We start from the raw sequence: 19,197 nt of genomic DNA, 5'->3' as shown, positions 1-19,197 counted from the left end.
CTGCCCCCTGTCACGCTGATCTCGGTGCCGGGAGCCTCGCTGCTCCGCTGATCCCGGTGCTGGGAGGCCTATTACCCTTTTACTATATAGGATAGAGGCCTGGTGCATGGGTAGGGGCTGGCTGGTTTGCCCTGAAGGGTGTCCTGGATCAGGGTGGGGGTCCCCACTGGGGTGCCTGGCCAGTCTGGGTGAGGGGCTGAGGGCTGTTTTCCGGCTGGCGAGTGACTAAAGCTTCCAACCGCTCCTTGTTTTCTTTTCTTTTTTTTTTTTTATTCTGGGGCAGCTTTAGCTCTGAGGCCTCGCTGCTGAAAACATCGATACAATGTTGCGGTCCGAGCCCGGCTGAATGGAAGCCCTTTTCTGGGGTTTTGTTTAGCTTCTTATTTGCAACATAGTATATAGTTGCTTAGAGTTGCAGATGAGAGGCCGGCAAGTGTGGCGGGGAACGTTGGAGTCTGCAGCAAGCAAGCCTCGTGCTCACTTCAGTGCCTGGCTGCTGGCCGCCATCTTGGCTGACAGTTAATTTGCATATACTCACTGATTAGCCAATGAAAAGGGTAGCGGTCGTACGCTAATTACCATGTTTCTCTTTTATTAGTGTAGATGATATTGACATTGCTACAACCCACCAGATTCAGATTTCCATACTTTACTTATACTTACACTGAGTGGCCAGATAATTATGACTCCCCCACATCAATACTTCACTGGGCCACCTTTTGCCTTCAATACTGTGGCAATTCTTCTTGGCACTGACTCCACGAGATGTTGAAAGGTGATGCGAGGAATCTGACACCATGCCTGATGAATAGCACTGTCCAGGTATGTGAGATTTGATGGTTGTGGAACCAGCTGCCTGATGGCTCTTTTAACTTCGTCCCACAAATGCACAATTGGATTGAGATCTGGTGATTGTGGGGGCCGCCTAAGCAAGATAAAGTAAGTCTCCCTCATGTTCTTGAAACCACTCCTGCACAATACGAGCACCATGGCAGGGCGCATTGTCTTGTTGGAAGAAGCCATCTCCATTGGGATACGCCATCAACATGATAGGATGAACTTGATCAGCAACGATACTTAGGTATGTTGTGCTATTCAGACATTAATCCACACCAATTAAAGGGCCCAAATCATGCCAGGAAAACATGCCCCAAACCGTAACACTGCCCCACCAGCTTGAAGGGTTGTACTCATGCATGTGGGGTGCATGCTTTCATGCTGTTCCCTCCAAATTCTCACTCTGCCATCTGCATGATGCAACTGGAAACATGATTCATCGGACCACATGACTTTTTTCCAATGTTCAACTGTCCAATCTTTGTGTTCCTGTGCGAATTGGAGACGTTTTATCTTGGTAAATGCAGAGAGCAAAGGTGTTCGAACAGGCCTTCGGCTTCCATATCCCATACGATGCAGTGTACGGCTAATTTGCCTACAAACGTCAGGTGGTCATAATAATCTGGCCACTCAGTTTATTAGTGTATTTGTTTGTTTGTGTGTGTGTGTGTGTGTGTGTATGTGTGTGTGTGCGCGTGCGCGCGTGCGCACGCACACACGCGTTAATTCTAAGCAATGTTTTTCAGATGCATCCACCACCATAATAAAAACATGAAACAGTTTCATCACCACATCCACCTCCCTATTTACTTTTAATCTAATAGTGGAAGAGAGTCAACACATTGTTATATCCTTCTGTTCTAATAAGTATTTTTAAAAGAATTCTATTAGCTCACCTTGAATGCAATTACACTATTTCTTCAAAATCCTCCCACTCAGAAATGTTTATATCCATCCTTCTCTTAAGGAACAAAGATCCACAGAACCCTAACAATTATTGGGTTGTTACTAGTCCTTTATTTGTGAAACATCTAAACATGGGACAAAAATTTTTTACTAGTGAGCCAATGAAAGATAAGAAAATAAGATTCAAGGAAGTTAAAACATAGGGTACTTTCTTTTCTCCAACTTAAAAGCCACTTTCCCAGTGCCAGAAACTAAGGGCACAGCTGGCCAATGTTTAGATTCGGGTCTACCCTCAGAATGGAAGTCTGGGATCAGAACATGTGTAAGCAGGAAGCAAAGGAATTCAGAGACACAGAGACTTTAATAATAATGCTACTATTGTTACCCCTTGTCATACTAAGTGATGTATTTGTACACTGAGGAGACAGAGAGAAGGGACAGGAACAACAGGACAGAAGAAAAGGTTGGAAACAAAAAGCAGTTGAAAGGGCATGGGTAACAACTGCATCCATCAGAGTTGTTCTCAGTTAAGCAGCTGGCTGGCTGGTGACTCAGGGGTCAACAATTCTAATCCCTGGCTTTCCACAAAGTCTGAAGACCAATTCCTGGTGGAATTCACATTCTCTTTCCATTTAGCACTTATGCCCACCTGACTCAATTTTCAGTGAAGCACAATTTTGCTTTTTAAAAACAAATTAAGAACAGGGAACAATTGCAATGAACATTTGAGCCCCAATAACATTGTAATAACTAAATATGGTGCCAGGTGGGTACTGGAAATATTGGGGGATCACTTTGTAAAGTTTATAACTCTTTAACCACTATGCTATACACATGAAACTAATACAAAATAATACTAAATGAAAACAGTAATTGAAAAAAAGTTTGAGCCCAACGAGAATTTACATATCTATAGTTGTTAGAAGTCTCATAAATCCAATGAAGAGAATGACAATGATAATCTGATGAAAGTTATGCTTTAGATGCCACACAATCCAAGATCCATATCTAATATTGGCATTTTCAAATATAATAAGCACTAATGTCATATATGTAACACTGAGGACAAACTAAGAGAAAAAAGGAGCATCACTGCTTTTTACCAAACCAAATTTTAATTTTTTGCTTACTTTAATACTTAGGAATTTTAAGTTTTTGTACACTATTTAATTTTATAATTATACCATACAGTAAAAAGGGAGAAGACAGGGAGAGAGACAAAAAATGAGACATAGTACAAGAAAAACAAATAACAAGTGATCAGACTGTTTAAATGAGGAACAAGAAAAATGACCAAAACCTAAGGACTGTTCATGGGAATAAATAAAGGCATTTAATCCTTTCAAGAGGTCAATGCCAGTGTTGAAGAAGATGCTTGCAGGAGCATATTAACAGACATGCAATAAAGCTCAATAGTTTTTCTTTTTCTTTTTTTTAAAGTGTATTTTATTGATTTTTTTCTTTCTTTTTTTTTCTTTTTTATTGATTTCAGAGAGAGGAAGGGAGAAGGATAGAGAGTTAGAAACATAGATCAGAGAGAAACATCGATCAGCTGCCTCCTGCACATCCCCTACTGAGGATGTGCCTGCAACCTAGGTACATACCCTTGACCAGTATCAAACCTGGGACCCTTCAGTCCGCAGAACGACACTCTATCCACTGAGCCAAACCGGTTAGGGCTCATAGTTTTTCTTAAAAGAAGTAACAGACACTGCCTGTTATCCTATTTTCTTCTTCCTTATTTCACCACAAAATCTTAACAGTTTTCACTAATAGACTGTAATGGTTTGGGATCCCCGAAGCTAACTTAAAAAGGAAAGCTGAGACTTATAGACAAACTACTTCAAGAGCCAGCCATGTCCTATGATTTTCTTTTTTATAAAAATGTTTTCTGTGATACTAAACAGTTTTAACCTGCAGGTGGTAGGTTTGTACCCTTCATTTAACATCTGTGTTAATATTATCTTGAGTTACTGAGGAAAACACACACAAACACAGGTGAAGTTCTGATGTGTAACATTTTTATGGCCATTTTCCAGCTGGAAGCACACTATTCCTAATTTATGCTATGGAGCCAGTACCTACAATTTATGTCTCTAGAGGCAACAAGAAACTCTGAGCAGTATTTCCAGCGTGGAACCTACACAACCTCCAACAAAATCACCAAAATGCTGATTTCTGGGACCCAATCCAGAACCACTCAATCAAATTCTCTAAAAGTGTGTTGTTTGCCTGGGATGCTACATTTTTAATAAGCATTTCTATATATTAAATGATGTGTAGACATTAGACATGAAAACAAGAATGTTGTAAGCATGAAACACTGTAACACAAAATAAATATTTAATAATAGTCTGTTCTCCGGAAATGAAGAAAATAAGGGATTATATTTTACCCCCAGGGAAAGTACCATTGTAGCAGGGTGGCTTTTTGTTCTGGGTTGGTTTTTTTGTCTATTGAGAGCAGAGAGGTTAATTTATGGAAAAAGAGTATTAATGGTAGATTACAGATAATCCCTAACCAGGGTTTCTACTTTAAACAATTAAGAGTCACAGAAATAATGAAAAAATTATTTCTAATATTAATATTAGGAATTAGTCCTAATATTAAATGTTTTAAACCTCTAAATTTGAAAATTAAAATTTGAAATTTATTTCAAATTGTATACTCACCTGGTTTGAATGTCTATAATCCTGCTTAGCCTCTATGTGACCAATAAAAGCAAAAAAATTTAAATGAGACATGGGAGATAAAAATAAATTCATTTTGTTCATAGGAAATCTGGTATCAAACACTTAACTTGATCTGTAATCCACCAAAACTCACTTAAAGGTATTTTACTTGAGCCTCACAACAGTCTTACAGTGTAAATAAGAATAGACATCATTATTTTTATCCAACTCCTACTCTAGACTTATAATACAATGTGTAGATTCATACTTGAACCAAAACAGATCTTGGAATCATCCTTTCTGGTGGTTAGATGTGGCGTGAATCAGCTACACTTGAGTACTAAATAAAACCTCCTTGGCTCTGCCTTCAGAGATTATTTCAATGGGTCTAACATGGGGCTCAAGAATTTTTATCCAGTACTCAAGGTGATTCTAATTCTGGGAGGTCCTCGAACCACAGCTTGAGAATCACTACTTAATTCAGTCTCAACTGAGTCCCAGAGAGATAAACAATTATTAGATGACTACGTGGTGTAGCTGGGACTCAATCCCAGACTTGTATTCTCATTTTCACTACCCACACCATTTACAAAACAAAACTTAGAAAATCTTTCTTCACTTAATTTTAATTACGACTAAAAAAATTTTCATCAATTATCAAGAGGCTTCACCAAGCTGAACTCTGAAAACTGCTTTTAGGGGTAATAGCTTAGTAGATATGGTGTGAGCATGTACTACAAAAAAACACTACTGTAACTTTTTCCTTCCTCTGGACATTCCAAACTAAGAATAACAGGAAGATGTGTCATACTGGTCAAGGTCACTACATACATAATCTCATTTAATCTATATCGTTCTATGAAGTAGATACTATTTCTACCTATTTTGTGAAGAAACTGAGGCTTGGGTGGCTATAATTTGCCAAGGAATATAAAGTTAAGTGGCCAGGCTAGGACTGGACCAAAGTTAAAAGCATGAGCTCTTAACTTCCCTCATATACTGTATCCAGTGTCCCTATGACTAAGACTTATTCACTGCCTAAGCAATAAATTTTGATATAATATTCTGCATCTTTCATTTGCTCTTAAGTCACTAAGAACTCTATCCGGTTCTTATTTTATAAAAATCAATCATTTACCTCAGACCCTTCCTCTCTACTATATTAGCGTAAATCACCCTCTACTGCCTCCCTGCTAGCCATATTATTTCTCTGCAATCCATTTTATCTGTCGATCTCAATGGTTTCTCTTGGGTGTCATTATGAGTAACTACTATTCTCTTCCAAACTGTAATGACATAGCATAGGCTAAAAGCCCTTGATTAGGAAACATGTTTTCCTTAAAATGTTAATCAATCACCTTGTTCCTCTTATAGAATATTGGTCATTGTCAATTTCTGCCATTCCTATTTTCATCTTTTGAATCTCTGCTGTTCTCATCTTCCAGATGGTTTCCCATCATCTACCAAAGCTCTGTTTCACACCAGTTTCCCAATCTGGCTCTCTCCTGAAATTTCACAGTTTCATATAGAATTCCCTGTGCTAGGTCCATCTTAGTGATTCACATGTGATCCCCTATGCCTTCTCCAATTTCCTGGCATCACCATAATTTCACCAAACACTCTAGACCTAAGCTGTCCTATATAATAGCCACTCACCGTATGTGGTTACTGAGCACTAGAAATGTGGCTAATCTAAATTGAGTTGTGCCATAAGTGTAAAATATACACCAAATTTTTCAGACTTATTACAAAAAAAGAAAAACACTCAATAATTTTCATATTGATTACATGTTGAAATATTTTTAATGTCCTGAGTTAAATAAACTATCCTATATAATAAAAGGCTAATATGCAAATAGACTGAACGGTGGAACAACCAAACAAGTGGTCACTATGATGTGCACTGACCACCAGGGGGCGTGTGCGGAACATGGTGGGCATTGACCATGGCGGGATGGTGGAGCAGATGAGTGGGGGCACCAGACCAAGGTGGGGCACCAGTTGCTGTCATCAGGGCGAGCCGCTGGTGGTTACTGAAAATTCTTTGTTCCTGCGCGCCACAGTCCCACGCAACACTCTCACCTGCTGCCAGCCCTGGCCCTGCTCGCACCCACTGCCAGCACCGGCCCCGCTCACACCCGCAGCCAGTGCCTGGTGCTGGTCCCAATCACTTGGCACCATCAGCGGGTGTGAGTGGCAGCTGCCAGCCCTCATGGCCCCTTAGGGCTTCTCCACCTCCCCCTGCACCTGAGGGGCGATCAGGGGAGCAGCTGCTGCTCACACCTCCTGATGTCGCCGGCCAGGCTTGCACCTGCTGCTGGTGCCAACCCCAATGCTCCATGCTGTCAGCAGGTGCGAGTGGGGCCAACCCCGTCAGCGCATGGGAGCGATGGCGGTGGGAGCAGGGCTGCCGGCTGACAGGGGACCGGGGGCCGCGGTGGGAGGAGCCTGGCGGGGGCAGGAGCATGGGCCGAGACCCACCCCTGTGCCTACTGCAGCCTCTTGGCCCAGTTCCTTTCAAGATGCATGAATTCGTGCACTGGGCTCCTAGTATTATTAAAAAATTCATGTTTTTCTTTTTACTTTTTTAAATGTGGCTACCAGAAAATCTAAAAAGTACATTTTGTGGCTTACACTGCAGTTCTTTTGCAGCACTGCTTTAGACAGTGCACCATTCTGAGCTAAAATGGCCTAATGTTCTATTTATATATAACACATTTATCTATCTCTATATATAAAGAGTCAGGGGCCGTCACATCCGAAACAACCAAACGGACGACCGAACAGGCTGAGTGGGGTGACAAGGCCGGCAGGGGGGTTAGTGAGGGACAACCAAATGACTGAGCAACAGGCTGCATGGGGCGACCAGGCCGGCAGGGGCGTTAGTGAGGGTCAACAATATGACTGAGCAGCAGGCTGCGTGGGATGACCAGGCTGGCAGGGGCGTTAGTGAGGGTCGACAAAATGACTAAGCAGCACGCTGTGTGGGATGACCAGGTCGGCAGGAGGGGGCAGTGAGGGGCGGCCAGGCCGGCAGGGGGGTCAGTGAGGGGCGACCAGGCCAGCAGAGGGGAGCTGTTGGGGGCGACCAGGTTGGAAGGGGGGGCATTTGGGGGTGATCAGGTCAACAGGCAGAGGTGGTTAGGGGCGAACAGGCAGGCAGGCAGGTAAGCAGTTAGGAGCCAGCGGTCCTGGATTGAGAGACGGATCCCAGATTGGAGATGGTGCAGTTTGGGCTGGGGCTGAGGGGACCCCCCCCGCCCCCCATGCACAAATTTCGTGTACTGGGCCTCTAGTCTATATATATAAGAGCCTAAGTGACCATTACAACCGGTCAACTGAACAACTGGTCACTATGACACGCACTGACCACCAGGGGGCAGACGCTCAATGCAGGAGCTGCCCCTGGTGGTCAGTGCACTCCCACAGCCAACCTCACACAGCCCTGCCAGGTGGCCAACCCCAACTGGGATTGGGCAAGATGGCCCTGATTGGCCCCGATCACCAGCCAGGCAGAGGGACCCCACCCGTGCACAAATTCATGCACCGGGCCTCTAGTATCATATAAGAGCTTCTTAGAACATACCCACTCTATTTTCAACCATTGCTTGAAAGTTGTATCTTCCCATAAAAATATCTAAAACAATTATTTAATCATCCTATATCATAAAAGGGTAATATGCAAATCAACCAAACAGTGGAACGACCAGTTGCTTTGACATGCACTGACTACCTGAGGACAGACGCTCAACGCAGGAGCTGCCCCCTGGTGGTCAGTGCACTCCCACAGGGGGAGCGCCGATCAGCCAGAAGCCAGGCTCACAGCTGGCGAGCACAGCAGTGGGGGGCCTAAGCTATCAGTTGGACATCCCCAAGTTGGACATCCCCTGAGAGCTCCCGGACTGCGAGAGGGCGCAGGCCTCCCCCCCCCCCCCCCCCTGGGCACGAATCTCATGCACCAGGCCCCTAGTAAATAATATATGAATGCATTTCAAAGAACACTATTTGGAATGAAGCTACCATAAATGTCTCCAAAGTGAGAACTACAAGTTAGGTGTCTAGTAAATGAGATATTCAAAGGCACATAACCACCCTGACTATTCTAAAACTAGTCCTCTCCTATACTTGGAAATTATTCTCTGAAATTTTTATTGTTCTCTTCTGTGTACTTAAAAAGAGCCCCCAAGAAGGTAAGACAATGGCTATCTCTAACAATGGAAAAGGAAAATCCTAGAAACTATAGAAAGACAAGTATAACTTCTATTGCTAAAGTATCTATATTCAAAACCACATGTATATGTAATTCTGGGACTTAGAACATACATTACTAAGAAAGAAATCATCATAACTTTCAGAAAGGACGTATTTAACAGCATCTGCCACAAATCCTGTTCAACCAGATGACTTAGAAACAGTGGTAGGTGAGTCTGACTCCGACCATGGTCATCTAGTAGCATCTGTGTCAAAGAAGAAATCACAACAATACTTCTTGAATTGTCTGAGCCAAGAGTTACAGTAATGACGATTTTCCTGAATTTGCAGAAGTAGCAATGATAAATCAAAACATCAGATGAAAAATCCTGGCAGTCTGTTGATGTCAGACTGGAAAAGAAGCAAAAGACAGGGGTTTCTGTTGAGAAATACTCTGAAAATATAAAGTACAACAATATGTAAGCTATCAATGCTTTAGGTCAACTACTTAACATACTGAATTATCCATGGAATCCATTTCTCCATTAAAACATAATAAGAAGCTTTTTACCTCAAGGTACATTTTACTTTTAAATGGGCTTTACATAATACATTCAATGTTGAAAAAAATAATGTATGACTCCTTTTTGACAGATGCAAAACTGGTAAGTGGGACACATTTAAGAAGTTAGCTACCAGTCATTAAATTTTACTGTCGGAGAATAAATACATACATACCAAACCATGGGCTCATATTTTCAATGCTAATTCAGAGACGGAAATGGAAAGTGCATGATCAGGTCTGCAACTATGTGAGGTTCTGAGAAAACATGCATTAAAAAAAAGAAGAAAAGAAAACATGCATTGGAGAGCAAGCAATTTTCACCAATAAGAGTCCCTAATACAGTAAGCATTTGACAAATTGTTTTTCTCCTACTCGTGTCAAAGACCAACTAACAAAATCAAGTCACAAGGAATGTAAATGAAAAAGTAACAAGAGAATGAGCAGAAAAGAGAAAAGATGTCAACTTGAAGAAGAGAAAGAAGGCAATGTGAGCAGCAATTTAAAATGATCCCAAAAAGCATGAGGTAAGTTTGTCTTGAAAATGAAATCTTAACAGATGGTTAAGTAGGGGACTTAGTCCTCAGAATATTTATAAAATGAGTTTTTCAATACATATCTGCTCAATTCCACTGACACTGAAAAGACAGCACAAGGCTTAAAAGCAGCTGTTCCATGATTTTGCTTGCTAGGACTTACCTGAAGCAGTTAGCATGGCTTTTCACTACTTTTTTCTTTCAAAAAGTATTGATATGCCAGCTGCAAAAATTTATCTATAATTAAATACACATACATAAATATATCAACACCTAAGCTTGATGTTCTGCAAATTTTCCTAATATTTTAACTAAAACCCCGATTTAAAATTTAAATTATTTCTTTTTTTAAAAAATATATTTTATTGATTTTTCACAGAGAGGAAGAGAGAGGGATAGAGAGTTAGAAACATCGATGAGAGAGAAACATCGATCAGATGCCTCTTGCACCCCCCCTACTGGGGATGTGCCCGCAACCAAGGTACATGCCCTTGGCCGGAATTGAACCTGGGACCTTTCAGTCCGCAGGCCAACGCTCTATCCACTGAGCCAAACTGGTCAGAGCTAAATTATTTCTTGATGTCCCATCAGGGCCTTAGAATTTAGGTTTCAAAAAAAGTGATGAGCAGAAAGTAAGTATAGGATAGAGTTTATTTAACAATTTAATTAGCAATAATGTATTCACTCATTGGCATTTACTCAACATTGACCAAAAGGAAAGAAAAACTGTCTTAACAAAATATTTAATATCATAAAAATCCACACAAGTATATGAACTAGAACTTGCAATATAGCAGAAGAAACACCTTTCCACATATGAGCTCTAGGACACAGGAGTACCAACCATATCTAAGTGCTCAGAGTATGCAAAATGTATGGGAATATACCACCCCCCCCAAAAAAAAATAGAATAGTCTTTTTCTATCCATGGAGAATCTGCAATCCATTCTGAATAGTGAACATATCAAAAATTTGAAATTTTTAAAAATAATCTGTATGCTTATTTGTAAGCCAAGTAAATGAGGAATGTGATGACTCAAGGAATAGAAGTTTATGAAAAAGATTCCATAGTGGTTTATGAAAAAGATTCTAGCTATATTTGTAAAGATATCTGATTGTCTAAAGAGGAGTGCATTCAAGGAAAATAATGGGACATATGCCCAAAACAGTCTATAGCAAAAAGTAATGCAAAAGGAAGTTTATTAAAAGGGAGAAGGAAGAAGTGGGTCTTCACTAATACAGCCAGGAGAAAAATGAGAAAAGTCAAGTGAGAAAAAACAGTTCTTGCAACTGAAAGGTTTATGATAATTACCCAGTGGTCGGCAAACTGCTGCTCGCGAGCCACATGAGGCTCTTTGGCCCCTTGAGTGTGGCTCTTCCACAAAATACCGACTTCTGCACATGGGCCACGAAGTTTCAATCGCACTGTACGTGCGCACCGCACGTGGTATTTTGTGGCTCGCGAGCCGCAGTTTGCCGACCACTGACCTATAATATTCAGAATCAATAGATAGTGACTTTACAGTTTAGAAGGCCTGAAGGTGTTAAAGGTGAAACTCGGTCCCAGTCAGTCCACAGGATGCTAGATAGGTGGATACAAAGTCTGACACCTGCTCTCGAATTGCAAATGTTCAAACAAGAAAAATGAGGAGTTGCTTGTTAGATTCAGCATTCTGGCAAGGTATATTTTACTCAGACTAATTTTTTTTAAAGGCACAGATAGGTAGAGTTATTTGAGATTAAAAGTACATTTTGATTAAAGAAATACCAGAGATGACTAAGAATATTAGAAGGAAGAAATAAGCCAACACTTAATTTGATGCTATGCTACATGAGAGTACAACAGTAACCAATGTCTGAATATTGAAGGCATGTCTGAATATTGAAGGTTTTCTTACACGTCAGACATTTTCACTCCAATATTATTTTGCTTTGAAAAAAACACACTCACACCCTCCACACATACCCTCTTCTCACACTCACATACATCCTCACATCCCTATGCCCCTTCTCCACACATCCCTACACACGCACATACCCTCTTCTCAAACATCCCACAATACCCTCACACCCTTACACATACATTCCTCTTATACACCTCCACACACCTTCACAACTCTCACACACCCTCACATCCTCTACTCTCACACATTCCTACAATCTTCACACCCCACACAGCTCTCTCAACCTCCTTATCTATCCTCTCCTACACTCCTATGCACATTCATACCCTAGTCAGTGCAAATAAACCATTCTCGTGCCTACCCTCACTCTTCCTCCCCCATCTCTCAATGCACCACACACTACCACTTTCTCACCTATCTAAATTTCAATTTATTTTTTAAGGTTCATTGAAGTCCTATTTTCTTTATAAAGCTTTCCAGACCACCTTGTCTCTGATTTTTTTTTTTCCTAGATTTCTTACTCAGCTGGTGGTTTAACTGGTTTCTCGTGCAACAGCACTTAAATACAAATTATATTGTAACATTTACTGTAGATTTATATAGAATTCTCTCTTCAATTAGGCATAAGCATAGACCACAGCTTTCTGTTTTCTCTACAGGAACACAGTAAAGGGGCATATCCCTCTTGAATGCTTGTTACCTTATACTGTATTCCCCTTTCTCACCTAACTTTTCTAATAGTGCCCCAAATAAGTCCCTGGATTTCCTTCCATAATTTCACATTTAAACACACAACTGAGAGGGTCTTGCACTTATAAATTGGCTTAAGGAAATATGCAAAAGGCAAGAACGAATAATCAATCTCTCTTATGAATGATGCAAAATCAATTTTAATATTTTTATAAATAATTTGTAAAAGCATGTATACAGCAAAACCTCCAGACTTACAGATTTCAGAAAGCAATTCTAGGAAGTAAGTTACCAAGCCAAAAGGGAGGAACTTTATAACGTTCTCTTCAGGGTATAAAATTGTAATATTAGAATACTTTTTAATATCAAAGGAAGAATAATAAAAACTACCTTATTAAATGATTATTTATGAGGAAAAAAATCTAGAAATCATCAAGGATATTAAAAGACAATGACAGAAAGTACTGATATATCCACAAAGGACAACATTTTATAATCCTTAGGAAATGGACTAAAAAACAAAAACAGAAATTACTAAAACTCTGCAAAAAAACAGACAGGTTATCCACATCTGATATTTCAAAGAAGATACAGATCCCTTCCTAAGAATTCAGAGTTGGTATTACCTCCCAGTTTAACATTCCACAAAGGTGGTTACAGGGAAAAAAGGAAAAATAACATTTTAAAGCATAGCATCCAAGGCTTCATTTCACTGGTACCCAACTTATTTTTTTAACCCTACCTCCCATTACATTTTCACTGCTTCTATCCTGTCTAAAAGGAATAGTCAGCATATCTATAAATATTATCATATTTACTGCTTCAATGCTCTTGCACATGCTGGCTACTATGCACAGAATCTTCTTCCCCATCAAAGGTTACTTGGTGAAATCCTACCATTCTTCCCAAATCCAGTCAAATGCCACCACCACCACAAATATTTTTTTATATAAAATCAATGAGCATGAGCTGAGGAATAATAATTCCACCAACACTGAGGCAGGCACAAAAATTCAGAGATGAATTAGACAAACCCCTTACAGATTTAATGTGAAGAGAAAAAACTAGAGAAAATGTCAATAATGTAGGAAGTACAAGTATATTAAGTAAATGAATAAGGTGCTAAGGCAACACAGAAAGGAGCATCTAACAAAGTGCTAGAGAAGAGGGGACCCCAAGAAACTGCAGGATGTATTAAATCAGTAGAATGTAGAGGCAAAATACAAGTATGTGGTACAGGGGAGAGATTAGATAATTTTTAGTGTTATAGGATCAAAGTGGAAGGCAGTGAATAGCAGGAAATGAAGTTAGAAAGGAACAGTGCCAGAGTACTGTACAGAAATTAAGAAGCTTGACCTGCCTGGCTGGTGTGGCTCAGTGGTTGAGCAATTTCCAGTCAGGGCACATGCCTGGGATGCAGGTTCCATCCCCAGTATGGGGCATGCAGGAGGCAGCCAAACAATGATTCTCTCTCATCATTTATTTTTCCCTCTCTCTCTTCCTCTCCCTTCCTCTCTGAAATCAATAAAAATACATTTAAAAGAAAGAAGCTTGACCTTCATCCTGTGAGGTGATGAGAAGTCAGTATGGGGGTTTTAAGCAGCTGAGTGTCAGAGTCAAATCTGTACATTCATAATGTATCTCTTAGTTTCTATAATATCCATGGTTTCTAGCAAAGACTGTAGAAGACAGGTTTTCACATTTCCAGGTGCTTTTTTGTTTGCTTTGTTTTATTTGGGAGTAGGAGAAGGAAAGGTCCAATTAAGAGTCCAACCCTAGCCAGTTTGGATCAGTGGATAGAGCGTAAGCCTGCAGACTCAAGGGTCCCGGGTTCAATTCCAGGCAAGAGCACATGCCCGGGTTGTGGGCTCGATCTCCAGCGTGGGGCGTGCAGGAGGCAGCTGATCAATGATGTTCCTATCTCTCTCTCTCTCACTTTCCCTTCCTCTCTGGATTCAATAAAAATATATTAAAAATAAAATAAAAATAAAAAGAGTCTAGGCAAGGAACGGTGAGGGAAGAACTAATACACTAGTGATGGGAATGGGCAAGCAAGAAGAGATTCAAGAAATAGTCAGAAGGTAAAATTTACAGGATTTAGTAATTTCTTAGATTTGGCACAATATTAAGAAGTGTTAAAGATGGTACCCAAGTTTCTGGCTCCAAAAGGTTTAAATTTTAATCTTTCCCTTTCTATAAGCTCTCTCCTGAACCAACTCTTCAAGCACATAAACATCTCAACTTTAGTTTTCTTCCCATGTCTCTACATCTCTTCTCAGCTAACATTTCTTGAAAAGTAACAGACTACAGCTGAACCTACTTCCTCATCTGCATTTCACTCCTCATCTTCTACCACATGGTTTTTGTCTCCACCATTCCACTGAATGTCTCTTGCTAAAGTTACAAAAAATCTCCAAACTGACAAATCTAGTTGTGACATTTCAGGCTCTATTTTATTTGATCTCTCTGGCACTGCTGAAGAGTCTCTCTATACATTTAATACAATGACACTATACTTGTTTCTGGCGACATCTTGTTTTCCTCTACAAGCTCTTCCTCCTCCTCTCTCCCTACCATGAAAATGTTAGTGTTCCCCAGAGTCTGACCTTTGGTTCTCTCTTTCTTTCTTTCTTTTTCTTTTTAATTGATTTGAGGAAGAGGGGGCGGGGGGGGGGAGAAAACAAACAAACAAACATCAATCCACTATTCCACTTATTTATGCATTCATTGGTTACTTCTTGTGTGTGCCCTGACCAGAGATGGAACCCAAAACCTTGGCGCATCCGGACTATGCTATAATCATCCAAGCCACCCAGCCAGGGCTGGTTCTCTTTTTATTCTTCCTCTTGCCTAGTTGATTTCATAGCTATTCCTCAATTGGCTGAAACTCAAATCTCTCTCCAGCTCAGATCTATATCATCAACTACTTATTTGATGTCCCTGTCAGGAAGAGCCACTAATTTGACCTTTCAACTTATTGAAAACTTATGCCATCTTTTTATGCTAAAGCTCAAATCTGGTGCAGAACACTTCCACAGTCTTTAAACATGCAGTTAACACTCCTGAACAAATCAAGTCCTCCATGATCTGACACCCTGCACATCTCTGCAAGCTCATCCCCCCATCACTGCTCCATGCCCCATAGTATGCCTTATGATCTAGGTCTCATGAACTAATTTCAGTTCCTCAAACATGTAATAATTATTCATGTTTCCATATTAATTGTTACCTCTGCATTTGTCTGGCCATTCTTAGCTCCTATAGTCCCTGTCTACTCGAAGTACAGAGACTAATAGCAGTGGCATCACTGGGAGCTTATAAGAAATATAGAACCTCAGGGCCACTCCAGGATACCAAATCAAAACCTGCATTTTAACATTATCTCCAAGTGATGCATATACACATTTAAGCTTGAGAAGCATTGCTTTAATTTATCATAACCACTACTACAATATAACAGGTATCATAGAAAAGGGCAAAGGTAGCAGAAATAACTTTCAGAGCCTTAGTCTAAAATCATTCCTTTATATTCACTGCTTTTGACAGAGATTTTTGATATTAACTCCCCAGGTCTTACAGTCACCTCTCCCTCTGGCTTTGATGCTTGATACCATTTTGCCAACTATGACATTGGGTCCACTGGAAACTCTGCCCTGAGGCTATATGTCCTCAGGCCTTGGAAATTTCATAATGGGCTGTTTCAAGAGGGAGCACACCCACCAGGCTTGACAGGCAACATAAACTACTCCTCCCACTTTATTCACCTGGTGAACTCCTAATCATCCTTCACAATCACCTCAAGCATCAGCGGGGAAACACATTACCTGACTCTTTCCAAACTGAATTAGGCCATCTTTTTCAGTAGTCCCAAGGTACTCATACAATGTACTGCATAATTGCTAGTTTACTAACCATTCTCCTCCAAATAAGCAGTCTAGGTTAAATAGTGTGTCATACTCCCAGTTCTGACATATACTTAATATTTACTGGAGCTCAAGAGGGAGATCAAAGCCAGATATATATTTCTGGACACATACATTCAGTTAAAAACTAACAATGAGCCCAGCCAGCATGGCTCAGTGGTTGAGCGTCAACCTATGAACCAGGAGGTCAGGGTTCGATTCCCAGGCAGATCACATGCCAGAGTTGCAAGTCCATCCCCAGTGTGGGGTGTGCAGGAGGCAGCCAGTCAATGATTCTCTCTCATCATTGATGTTTCTATCTCTCTCCCCCTCTCCCTTCCTCTCTGAAATCAATAAAAATATATTGGGGGGTGGGGGGGGCTAATGAAGAGATGTGGGATTACTTCAGCAGGGAAGGAGAAGTAGACTAAGAATTCCCTAACAACTTAACTCAGAAACAAAAAACTAAAAGGATGGGCAGAATGAATACTGAGGTGGTGAGGGGCAGTAGACAGAAAAACTGAGAGTAAAGGCACAAAGGAATTTCAAAAAGGAACAGAGAGACACGAGTATCAAAGTTACAGGAAAGTCCAGTGATAACCAAATATAGATAACAATCTTAAATTAGACAATTAGAAAATCATTAAGTTTGAGGGAATTATTTCATTTACTTTGGGATACCAATGGCTGAAGAAAAAACAAAAGGTACAAATGTGAAGCCCATGTAAGATAGAAACCTTTCAAGAAAGTGGATAGCGAGAGGAAGAAGAGAGACTTTCACATTAATTTATTAAAAAACTAAACTGAACACTAGAAATTCAGTGATAAACATGAGGGCCATAATCCCCTCCTCATGGTACTGATACTTTTTTTTTTTAGCAGCGATAAATTCAGGAAGAAACAAGCCAAGAAGGACTCAAAGGATGAGATCACGAAGAATATGAAAAGCATTCCTCACCTAGTGAAGTTCTAAAAAATAACCAAAAACTTCAAAGAGAGAGAGAGAGAGAGAGAGAGAGAGAGAAAGACAAATATGTCCCTTAATGCCTGGCACTAATTAATTTTAGTAATTTAATGTATCAAATATTTTTCAGTCAAAAGACTTCATATTCCTTTTGCAAAACTGAGAAGCCCACAGAAGGTACCCCTAAAATGTTGACTGATTTCAATTATAGCTAAATGAACTAAAGATACAACAATATTAGTTTTCTATAAATTCAGTCACTTAAATTCAAACCAAATCCCTATGGATTTATTACATTCTACTACTCATTTGCTACATTTCATTCATTCTTTTCCTAGCCAGTGATGGCGAACCTATGACACGTGTGTCAGAGGTGACACGCAAACTCATTTTTTTGGTTGATTTTTCTTTGTTAAATGGCATTTAAATATATAAAATAAATATCAAAAATATAAGTCTTTGTTTTACTATGGTTGCAAATATTTAAAAATTTCTATATGTGACACGGCATCAGAGTTAAGTTAGGGTTTTTCAAAATGCTGACACGCCGAGCTCAAAAGGTTCGCCATCAATGTGTCTAACACACAGAAATAAGGAATTTCCTTTTCTTCCTATTCTTTTCAGCATCTTTCAGTTTTCTGCAAGCTAATCCAAAACTTAAGTAATAATAAAACAACAACAAAAAAAAACACGCTAAAGTCTTTGGATTTGGAAAAGCAAAGGATGTATTACACGTTTTTATCAATCTGTTTTAATCTGAACATGGGCAAGGGAACCATAAATCCAAATGCCAGAACCATTCATATTTATCCAGCATATTCTTCTTCACTCACCCAACAGACAAAAAGTGAGCAATGATGACCACAATCATTAAATTATTTTCCAACTATGAGTCAAAAGAGCCTATATTTGTTTCCTGCTACCTGAGCAAATTTCAATTAATGCAACCTCTCAGAATCAAAGTACAAACATTTTTAAAAGAGCCACATACTTTGATCATTCGATTCACTAATTACTCAAGTGCTGATCAGAGCAAACGAATTTTGACCTAGTTCTGATTATGGATCATTGCATAACCAAAGAAACAACTTTTGTTTAGAACAAACAACTACTTTTAAATAAGGGGTGGAAAAAGTTTGTTATATCAGCTACAGGAACCACGTTAGATCATTAGCAACACAATTTGTTAACTCAGCATTTTTTACTACATCATAAGTTTTAAGGGATATCAGCAACAGCAGCAGATATCAGAAAGGGACAAAGGGAAGGCAACTTTGGCAGAACAGGTTCAAAGAAAGTCGCACTGCCCTGGAATTAGTAACACCTATTTTAACATACATGTCAAGATACTTGATTCAACAGAAAGAATAAAGTTAAGACCTGCAGACCTTGGTTATAGCCCTGACTCTGCTACTTACTTAGTTATATAACCTTAGGCAAGTTACTGAGTCTCAGTTTCCTCAGCTATAAAATGGGGACAAGAGAGAGAAACCAAGAGGGTGACATAGGTAAACACCTGAAATTGCTGCCTCGCACAACCACTTCAAAACTACAACTAAAAGACAACCGGACATCATCCAGAACCACAGGAAGGCTGGCTGAGTGGAAATTCTACAACTAGAAGGAAAGAGAAAAGCACACTGAGACTCAGAGGAGGTGCGGAAGTAAAGTGCAGAGGTTCGGGGGCGCACAGAAAGGGCTGGCAACTGAGGACACGGTTGTCTTTTTCAATTGGGAGGGAGACACAAGCTCCTGACTGCTCTAAACTCCAGTTCCGGGAAAGTCTCTGGGGACCCAGACTCATTTGGCGAGAAAGTGGACTGTCTGAGAGAAACTGAGGGCGGCTTTCTCTCAGAGGTGCTTGCAGCGATTACCGGGACACTGAGACGCGGGGCTTCTTAGGGCAGGGCTGAGGATCAACTATAGCTGCTTGCTCCACCCTGTTGATTCCCTGAGACCCCGCCCCACCCAAGCTGTGCGAAGAGGCTTTTGCATATGAAAGGCCTGGCCCTTTGCAATCTAAAATTACCTAA

At 40.3% G+C, this 19,197-nt stretch overlaps 1 protein-coding gene and 1 long non-coding RNA gene across 4 annotated transcripts in view; both read right to left on the bottom strand.

The window, feature by feature from the left end:
- ACVR2A (activin A receptor, type IIA) overlaps positions 1-19,197 on the bottom strand; it is a 99,375-nt gene that overhangs the window by 55,039 nt on the left and 25,139 nt on the right. The window lies entirely within an intron of this gene.
- On the bottom strand, positions 8,654-9,428 carry LOC106724912. The gene is made up of 2 exons (XR_001360741.1): positions 9,345-9,428; positions 8,654-9,017 (listed from the first exon to the last, which is right to left on the bottom strand). It is a non-coding gene; the product is annotated as an uncharacterized LOC106724912 (long non-coding RNA).

The sequence above is a fragment of the Myotis brandtii genome, unplaced genomic scaffold, assembly GCF_000412655.1.
Source record: "Myotis brandtii unplaced genomic scaffold, ASM41265v1 scaffold125, whole genome shotgun sequence".
In the NCBI taxonomy this organism is placed as follows: Eukaryota; Metazoa; Chordata; class Mammalia; order Chiroptera; family Vespertilionidae; genus Myotis; species Myotis brandtii.
Note: the sequence above shows the minus strand (reverse complement) of the source record. Positions and strands in the feature narration are given on the sequence as shown.